The following is a 10,513-nucleotide window of genomic DNA, read 5'->3' on the forward strand; positions in this document are numbered from 1 at the left end:
TCTCTTGAATGACCAATGATATTAAACATTTTGTCATATATTTATTTGCTGTTTTTACTTCTTTCTCTGAGAAATGTCTGTTCCATCCAGATGCCCATTTTTGGATTTGATGGTCTTATTTTTTTAGTTCTTTATATATTTTATTTTTTATTTCAGTTTATTGGTAAAATTTACGGATACAGTACAGTCACATTCATTGTTGGAATCTTGTACCTCTATATGACAGGTCTTGGTTCTCATTTTTTCTCCTCATCCCTGGCCTCCCTTCACCCCTCCTCCTTTCCCCATTTACAAACACTTCATTTCCATCTTTTCATTTTCTCACATTTTTTTCTTTTTCCTTATTACCCTTCCCCTACCCATCCCACCTTTCCTGCACCTTTAACCCTTTTCTGACCATTTCACAATGTCACTTATCTCATCAGGATCTTATGTACTATTGCAGTTTATTCACACCAGAGAAACTATTCGGCATTTACACATGTGTGACTTATTTATTTCACTTAGGAGTATATCTCAATATGTATCCATTTTCCTATGAATGAATCTAATTTCTCATTCATTATGGTGGATTAATATTCCATTTTATAGAGAAACCACACCTTCTTTATCCAGTTTCCAACTGATGGGCAAATAGGCTGTTTCCAAGTTTTGGCTATTACAAACTGTGCTGCTATAAACATGGGTATACATACATCTCTGTGATATGATTCTTTTAATTCTTTTGGAAAGATATCCAGCAGAAGGATGGTTGGGTCAAATGGAATCTCTAGTCCCAGCTCTTTGAGGTATCTCCATATTGATTTCCATAGTGGTTGCACCAGTCTGCACTCCCACCAACAATGGAGAAGGGTTCTTTCTCCACACAACCCCACCAATATTTCTTATTGTTTTTTTCTTGATAGCAGCCATTCTTTGTGGGGTGAGGTGTAATCTCAGTATTGTATTCATCTACATCTCTCAAATGATCAGTAATGTGGAACATTTTTTCATATATTTACTTGCTGCTTTTCCTTTTTTGTCTGAGAAATGTCTGTTTATTTCAGATACCCATTTTTGAATCAGGTCTTTATATTTGCGGGGGCTGATTGTTTTGAGTTCTTTATATATTCTAGATAATAGTCCTTTGTCTGAGGAGCAGCTAGTAAAAATGTTTTCCCACTTGGTAGGTTGTCTCTTAGTTCTACTGATGGTTTCTTTTGCAGTGCAGAAGCTTTTCAACAAGATGAGATCCCAGTTGTTGATTCTTTCTGCTAGTTCCCATGAACTGTGGATTTATTCATAAAGTCTTTTCCTATGCCAATGTCTTCCAGAGTTCTGCCTAACTTATCTTATAGCAAGTTTAGTGTTTCTGTTTTAATATTTAGATCTTTAATCCACTTGGACTTTAATTTAGTGCATGGTGAAAGACAAAGGTCCAGTTTTAATCTGTGGCAGGTTGAAATCCAGTTTTTTCAACACCATTTATTGAAGAGACTATCTTTCCTCCACTGAGGATGATCACTTCCTTCGTCAAAGAGGTGGTAGCTGCCTACACCTGGAATTCTCTTTGTGTCTTCCAATCTGTTCCACTGATCCTCAGGTATGTTTCTTTACCAGTACTACGCTGTTTTATCACAGTGGCTTTGTAGTATAGTTTGAAATTGGGAATTGTTATACCCACTACCATGTGTCTGTTGCCTAGGATGGCTGTTGCTATTCTAGTTCGCTTATGGTTCCCAATAAATTTTTGGAATCTTTTTTTCTAGTTCTATGAAATATAGTGATGGAATTTCAATTGGTATTGCATTGAATCTGTATAGCAGTTTTAGTAGTATGGACATTTTCACTATGTTGATTCTTCCCACCCAGGAGCAGGGGGTATCTTTCCATTTTCTTATATCTTCTTCGATTTCTTTTTTCAGAGTGCTGTAGTTTTTAGTGTAGAGGTCCTTTGCTTCTTTTGTTAGATTGATTCCTAGATACTTCATTTTTTTGGATGCTATTGTGAAAGGAATTTTTCCCTAATTTCTGTCTCAGTGAGTTTATCATTTGTGTAAAAGAAGGCTATTGATTTTTGGGTGTTCACCTTGTATCCAGCTACTCTACTGAATCTGTCCATTAAGTCTAGAAGTTTTTTGGAGGAGTTTTTTGGGTCTTCAATGTAGAGTATCATTTCATCAGCAAATAATGACAGTTTAAGTTCTTCCTTTCCTATCTTTATTGTTTTAGTTTCTTTCTCTTGTCTAATTGCTGTGGCTAATGTTTCCAGAGCTATGTCAAAGAGGAGTGGTGATAGTGGGCATCCTTGTCTTGTTCCTGATTTTAACATGAAAGTTTTCTGGTTTTGGCCATTTAATATGATGTTTGCTGTTGGTTTTTCATGAATAGCCTTTATTAAATTGAGATATAGACCATCTATTCCAATATTTTGCAGGGCTTTCATCATGAATGGGTGTTGTATTTTGTCAAATGCTTTTTCTGCATCTACGGAGAGGATCATATGGTTTTTGCCCCTGACTTTGTGAATATAGTGTATTACATTTATTGACTTATGTATGCTGAACCATCCTTGCATCCCTGGAATAAATCTGACTTGCTCGGAATGTATGATCTTCTTGATGATCTTCTGTATTCTGTTTGCTAGTATCTTATTAAGGATTTTTGCATCTATATTCATTAAGGAGATTAGCCTGTAGTTCTCTTTTTTAGTTAAATCATTCCCTGGTTTTGGACTCAAAATGATACTTTCTTCCAGGAATGAATTTGTATGTATAGCTTCCCTTTCAATTTCATTGAAAAATTTGAAGATTAAAGACAGTAGTTCTCTAAATGTCTTGTAAAATCCAGCAGTGAATCCATCAGGGCCTGGGCTTTTCTTTGCTGCTAAATTTTTAATTACATTTTCAATTTCACTGACTGTAATCAAGGTGTTTAAAACACTTTATCTTCTTTGTTCAACTTTGGTAATTCATAATTGTCTAAAAATCTGTCCACTTCTTCTATGTTTTCCAATTTATTAGTGTATGGGTTTTCAAAGCATGTGTTAATGATCCTCTGGATAACTTTTTTTTTAGTATTTTTTTCAGCTTTAATTGAGTTTATTTGTACATTTTAAGGATACAGTACAGTTACATTCATTGTTGGGATCCTGTACCTCTACATGACAAGTCTTGATTCTCATTTTTTCCCCTTACCCCTGCCCTCCCTTCATGGATTACTTTTTTATATGTCGTGACTTCACCTTTTTCATTCCTGATTGCATGGATCTGAGCCTTTTCTTCTTTTGATAAGATTAGCTAAGGGTTTATAGATTTTATTTATTCTTTCAAAAAACCAACTATTTGTTTCATTTATTTTTTGTATCATTTTCTTAGTTTCCATCTCATTTCCATTGCATTTTCTTAGTTTCTGCTCTAATCTTTATAATTTCCTCTCTTGTTCGAGTTTTGGGTTTTTCTTGTTCTTGTTTTGTAGGAGTGTAAGATTGATCATTCAGTTGTTTATTTGAGCTTGCTGTTTTCCTAGTGTGGGCATTCAGTGGTATGAATTTTCCACATAGAACTTTTTTCACTGTGTTCCATAGATTCCTGTATTTTTGTTGGCATTTGATTTATTTGTAAAAACTAATTTCTTCTTTAATTTCTGCTGTGATCCATTGATTTTTCAGGAGAGTGTTGTTCAAATTTCATGTGTTTGTCTAGTTCTTATAGTTTCTTGTGATATTGATCTCCAGCTTGATTGCACTATGATCTGCTAATATACAGGGGATAACTTCGATTCTTTTGCATTTATTCAGACCTGTTCTGTGAGCTTGTTATGTGGTCTATCTTGGAGAATGGCCCATGTGAAAAGAATGTATATTCTGATTTAGTGGGGTGGACCACTGTATAGACGTCTATAAATTCCATGCATTCAAAAGCTTGGTTCAGTTCTAGTATTTCATTGTTGATTTTCTGCCTAAATGATCTGTCTATTTGTGACAGTGGAGTATCTCATTCCCCACTAAAATTGCATTAGTGCTTATTTGGTTTTTCGTGTTACTTAATATTTGTTTTATATAGTTGGGGGCATTAATATTAGGTGCATATATGTTTATGATTGCCATGTCTTCCTCTTGAATTGTTCTCTTACAAGGATGTAGTGGCCTTCTTTGTCACTTTTAATCAGTTTTTGCTTCAAATTTGCTTTGTCTGTAAATAAGATTGCTACCCCTGCTTTTTTCTGGGCTCCTGTCATGTGGATAATCGTTTTCCACCCTGTCACTTTCAGTCCGTGGGCTTCTTTTTGCACTAGGTGTGTTTCTTGTATACAACATATTATTGGATTTTGCTTCTTAATCCATTCTGCCAGTCTATTTCTCTTGATTGGTGAGTTGAGACCATTGACCTTGATGGTTATAACTGATATGTACTGATATATTGTTGTCATGTTATAGTCCCTTTGTTGATCCTTTTTACTTTTTCTCCCTTTTCCTTTTAGTTTCTTCTCTTGCCTATTTGATTTGGTCCGTTGGGCTTCATGGTGCTGTTACCTTTATTGTCCTTTTCTAGGATATTGTTTAGAATTTGTTGTCATGCTGGTTTGGTGTCCATAAAGGGTTCAAATGCTCTTTGTCATGGATGTATCTTATTTTCCCATCCATTTTGAAAGAGAATTTTCCAGGATACATCAGTCTAGGTTGGAGGTTGTTTTCTTTTAGGACTTGAAATACCTCACATGAGACTCTCCTTGACCTGAGGGTTTTTCTTGAAAAGTCTGCTGTGATTCTTATGGGCTTTCCTTTGCATGAGATTTGTTTCTTTTCTCTTACTGATTATAGTATTTTGTTCTTCTGTTGGATTTCTGGGATCTTGATTATTAAATGTCTAGGTGTAGATTTTTTTTATTGTGGCTAGTTGGAGTCCTATATGTCTCACTTATCTGTATGTCTAATTCTTCCTTTCTGTTTGGGAAGTTTTCTGTCATTAACTTTTTTAAGTCATTTGTATTTTCTCCTGCTACTTCATGGATTCCTACCAGGCTTATGTTATTCTTCTTTGCATCATCTAGAAGTTGTTGGATTGGTTTCTCATGATCCCTTACTGTTTTTAGGAGACCTCTCTTTTCATAGTCGCTGACTGCAATCCTATCTTCTATATCTGAAATTCTATCTTTGTAATCTTTTATTCTGTTGTGTACACTTTCAAAAGCTTTTAATCTCTTAGGTATCTGTTTGAATTTGTTTTATGGATTCTATTTCTTTCCTCTGTTGGGCCTTCATTGTTTCCATTTCTTAATATCTTAATATCTTAATTTCCATTTCTTAATATCTTAATTCTTCCATTTTCATAATATCAGAGAAAACAGCACATTAAATCAATGACAATCCTTTACCCAAATTGATACATTCAGCAGCACAATAGGATCAAGCAGAACTTGCAAATTTACCACTTGTGGTAGTCATTAATCTATCACCTTTAACCCATGTGAATTAAATTAAAATCAAGAAGCAGCCCAAAATATGTTTGCAGTGGATACACTTTTCAATGTAGCATCTTTACCATTTAGGAAGGGGGATTAGACAGAGTTCAGATGAGAGGAGTAGATAGGTGAAAATATTGGAGAAGGTTTCAAGTGAAGCCAGAGGATGTAGAATGACCTTACAATCTTTATGAAACTATTGACTTCAAAAGGAATAGACAGAGTGCAAGAATAAGGGGAAGAATATATCCCTTTAACAGTAACAGGAGCTCACTTTCCCTTGAAACTACTGACTCATTGGTGAGGTAAAATAACAGAAGAAAAGAATATAAAGAAAAATGAAAAAATGATAAAAGAAGAAGTATGAGTCAGGGTAGGAGCAGGAATAGAAAGGGAGATGACAGATAATATGGTGGAGCAAGAGACTGAATTGGATAAAGAGGACATCAAAGAGAAAGAAATTGCAGGTTGGAATGAGGAAAAGAAAGAAAAACAAAGAATTTCAAGGGCCTCTTTCAAACTATGTCTCTGTTGTGATAGTACACTATGCACACAGCCATGTGCAGAACCAAGTCCCCTGATCTTAGCTAGCCAATGGCAGATCCCTGCGACTCAGACTGACCTCAGTCCACAAGGCCTAATTTGAGTTCCCCAACCTGCAGGGTTGAACTCCACACAATTCTATTACAGTTTTCCCCTGCCCTTTCTTTAAAGATGTTCAAAGTTGGGAGCTTAGAAAAATACCCTTTATGACCACCTATGCCTGTGCAGAGTGGGTCCAAGGACTAGCCCAATCAGGAGGTCTGAAAGTGGGGTGGGGATTCATGGGGGTGTTTCAAAGGAGACTGTGCTGCTACCTTCCTTGCTAGAGCTGGTGGCAGAGCAGTGAGGGGAGGGCGAGGTCCCACTGAATGAGCCCAAGCAGGCCAATGGGAGAGATCTCAGGGCTGCCTTCCTCACTGGGGCTGGTGGAGCTCAGGCAGGAGACAGTGAGGACCTGCTGAATTTCTTTATATATTTTAGATAGTAGAGCTTTGTCTGAGGAGCAGCTGGTAAAAATTTTTTCCCACATTGTAGGGTGTCCCTTTGCTTTGCTGGTGGTTTCTCTTACAGTGCAGAAGCTTTTTAATAAGGTTAGATCCCAGATGTTATTTTTTTCTGCTAGTTCCCAAGTTATTGAGGTTCATAGAGTCTTTTCCTATGTCAAGGTCCTCAAGAGCTCTACCTAACTTATCCTCCAGCAAGTTTAGTGTTTCTGTTTTAATATTTAGATCTTTAATCCACTTGGATTTTAGTTTAGTGCACGGTGAAAGATAAGGATCTGGTTTTAATGTTTGGCAAGTTGAAAGCCAGTTTTTCTAACATCATTTATTAAAGAGGCTATCTTTCCTCCAATGAGGATGACTGGCTTCTTTATTAGAGATGAAGTAGCTAAGTATGTCTGGAGAGGTTTCCGTATTTTCTAATCTAATCTACTGTACAGATACTTGGGTCTATTTCTTTGCCCGTACCATTCTGATTTTATCACAGTGGCTTTGCAGTAGTTTCAAGTCAGTGAGTTTATTATTTGTGTGCAAGAAGGCTATTGATTTTTGGGTGTTCACCTTGTTTTTTGGGTCTTCAATGTAGAGTATCATTTCATCAGCAAATAATAACAGTTTAACTTCTTCCTTTCCTATCTTTATTGTTTTAGTTTCTTTCTCTTGTCTAATTGCTGTGGCTAATGTTTCCAGAACTATGTCAAAGAGGAGTGGTGATAGTGGGCATCCTTGTCTTGTTGCTGATTTTAACATGAAAGTTTTCTGGTTTTGGCCATTTAATATGATGTTTGCTGTTGGTTTTTCATAAATAGCCTTTATTAAGATGAAATATTCCAATATTTTGCAGGGTTTTCATCATGAATGGGTGTTGTATTTTGTCAAATGCTTTTTCTGCATCTACGGAGAGGATCATATGGTTTTTGCCCCTGACTTTGTGAATATAGTGTATTACATTTATTGACTTATGTATGTTGAACCATCCTTGCATCCCTGGAATAAATCTGACTTGCTCAGGATGTATGATCTTCTTGATGATCCTCTGTATTCTGTTCGCTAGTATCTTATTAAGGATTTTTGCATCTGTATTCATTAAGGAGATTGGCCTATAGTTCTCTTTTTTAGTTAAATCTTTCCTTGGTTTGGGACTCAAAGTGATACTTGCTTCCAGGAATGAATTTGTACATATAGCTTCCCTTTCAATTTCATTGAAAAATTTGAAGATTAAAGGCAGTAGTTCTTTAAATGTCTTGTAAAATTCAGCAGTGAATCCATCAGGGCCTGGGCTTTTCTTTGTTGCTAAATTTTTAATTACATTTTCAATTTCACAGACTGTAATCAGGGTGTTTAAAACGTTTTATCTTCTTTGCTCAACTTTGGTACTTGAACTTGAATGCCCACACTAGGAAAACAGAGCGAGTGCAAATAAACAACTGAATGATCAATCTTACACTCCTATAAAAACAAGAGCAAGAAAAACCCAAAACTCGAACAAGAGAGGAAATTATAAAGATTAGAGCAGAAATTAATGCAATGGAAACTAAGAAAATGATACAAAAAATAAATGAAACAAAGAGTTGGTTTTTTGAAATAATAAATAAAATTGATAATCCCTAAGCTAATCTTATCAAAAAAAGGAAAGAAAAGGCTCAGATCCATGCAATCAGGAATGAAAAAGGTGAAGTCACAACAGATCAAACAAATCTGGAGGATCATTAATACATACTTTGAGAACCTGTACTAATAAATTGGAAAACATAGAAGAAATGGACAGATTTTTAGACACTTATGAATTACCAAAGTTATGATTGTCATCTCTTCCTCTTGATTTGGATTTTTCCCTTTACAACGATGTAGTGACCTTCTTAATTAGTTTTGGTTTGAAATCTGCTTTGTCTGCCAATAAAATAGATACCCCTGTTTTTACCCCTGTTTTTTTCTGGACTGCTGTCACATGGAGGACTATTTTCCATCCTTTTACTTTTAGTCTATGAATTTCTTTTTGAACTAGGTGTGATTTGTGTACACAGCATATTGTTGGATTTTGCTTCTTAATCCATCCTGCTTGTCTATTTATTTTGATTGGTGAATTGAGGCTATTGATGGTTATAATTGATATGTATTGACTCATCCTTGTCATGTTATTTTTCTGTTGTTAGCTCTTTTTAATTTTTCCTCCCTCCCTTTAATTTTTGATTTACTCTGTTGAGCCTCATGAAGTCATTACATTTATTGTCTTTTTGTAGGAAATTGTTTATAATTGTTTTGAATGCTGGTCTGGTATTCATGAAGCTTCTCTGGTGTTATTTGTCATGGAAGTATCTTATTTTCCCCTCAACTTTGAAAGACAGTTTTGCAGGATACATCATTCTAGTTTCAAGGTTTTGGGGGGGCAGGACTGAAATACCTCACTCCAGGCTCTCCTTGACTTGACGGCTTGTGTTGAAATTCTACTGTAATTCTGATGGGCTTTTCTTTGTATGCGATTTCTTTCTTTTCTCTAACTGCTTGTAGCATTTTGTTCTTCTGTTGGAATTCCAGGATCTTGATTATTATGTCTAGGTGTAGAATTTTTTTGATCTTGGCTAGTTGGAGTCCTATATGCCTCACTTATCTGTATGTCAAATTTTTCTGTATGTGAAATTCTTTCACTCTGCCTGGGAAGTTTTCTGTCATTAATTTTCTCAACATTTTTTTTATTTATGTCATTTGTAGTTTCCCTTAATTTTTCATGGATTTCTTCCAATATTATATTCTTCTTTGCATCACCTAGGAGCTACTATATTGATTTCTTGTGGTCCCTTATTGTTTTTAAGAAATCTCTCTTTATGGCCTCAGACTGCAATCTGGTCTTCTGTATCTAAAATTCTGTCTTCACATTTCCTCATTCTGCTGTGAATACTTTCAATAGAATATTTAATCTCCTGGATATCTGTTTGAATCTGTTTCATGGATTCCATACTTTCCTATGCTGGGCATCCATGGCTTCCATTGTGTCCTGAGCTTATTTATTTATTTATTTATCTGTTTCTGTTCTAGAGTTTCTAATCATGTCTTTCATTCTGCTCACCATTGCTATAGTTATCTGAGACATTATTTCTGTTTTGAACATTCATTTGTTTGGTTACTTCCTGTGCTATCAGTTCAGGGCATCCATGTGGTTGATTATCAGACTTTTTCACTTTGTTTCCCCAGAATTTTCCTTTGGTGAGCTGGAAGTCTGGGTTTGCACCTTGCTTAGGTGTCTTCGCATTTCTATTTTTGTTGTCAGTACTGTTTTTGGTTTAATTCCTGAGTTGATACTTCAATGTTGCTTTTTGTAAGTAACTTTGTTGCTTGTATTTAGAAGACTTAGGGAATGATTGCTTCTCAGAGGTTTCTTCTAGATGTAGCTGGTCTTTAGATTTTGAGTGTCTAATGATTATTAGGCAATCTTGTTTGCTGTACCTCAATCACAACACCTTAGCCCAAGTGATTCAGCAGCAACAACAGCATAAAGTACTTCTTAGAAAATGACAATTTGTGGTAGTTATTCATCTATCACCTTTAACCATGTGAATTAAATCAAATCTTAGGACCAGCCCAAAATATGTTTATAGTGAATAAACTCTTCAATATAGCAACATTACCCACTAAGATAGGGGATTGGAATGAGTTGGGGAGAGAAGGATTGATAGTTACAAGGGTAGAAAAAGGTTTGAAGTGAGACCAGAGGACACAGGAAGATCTGGCAAACTCTAGGAAACTGTTGAAGACAAGAGAAAGAGACAGAATGAAAGAACAAAGATAAGAACAGACAAACTAACATACATGAGGAGGCTAGAAACTCTATTCATTTTCCTTTAAAACTAATGACAATTGAGAGGAGTAAAAAGAGAAGAAAAGAAAAAATCTGAATCAGGATAGGAACATGAACAAAAAGGGAGACAGAAGAGAGAGAGAGAGAGAGAGAGAGAGAGAGAGAGAGAGAGAGAGAGAGAGGGAGGGATATGGAGACAAAAAAGAAAAGGAAGAAAAAAAGGTAAAGAAAATTA

Source organism: Fukomys damarensis, unplaced genomic scaffold (genome assembly GCF_012274545.1).
Source record: "Fukomys damarensis isolate Sample0158 unplaced genomic scaffold, DMR_v1.0_HiC HiC_scaffold_1, whole genome shotgun sequence".
Lineage (NCBI taxonomy): Eukaryota > Metazoa > Chordata > Mammalia > Rodentia > Bathyergidae > Fukomys > Fukomys damarensis.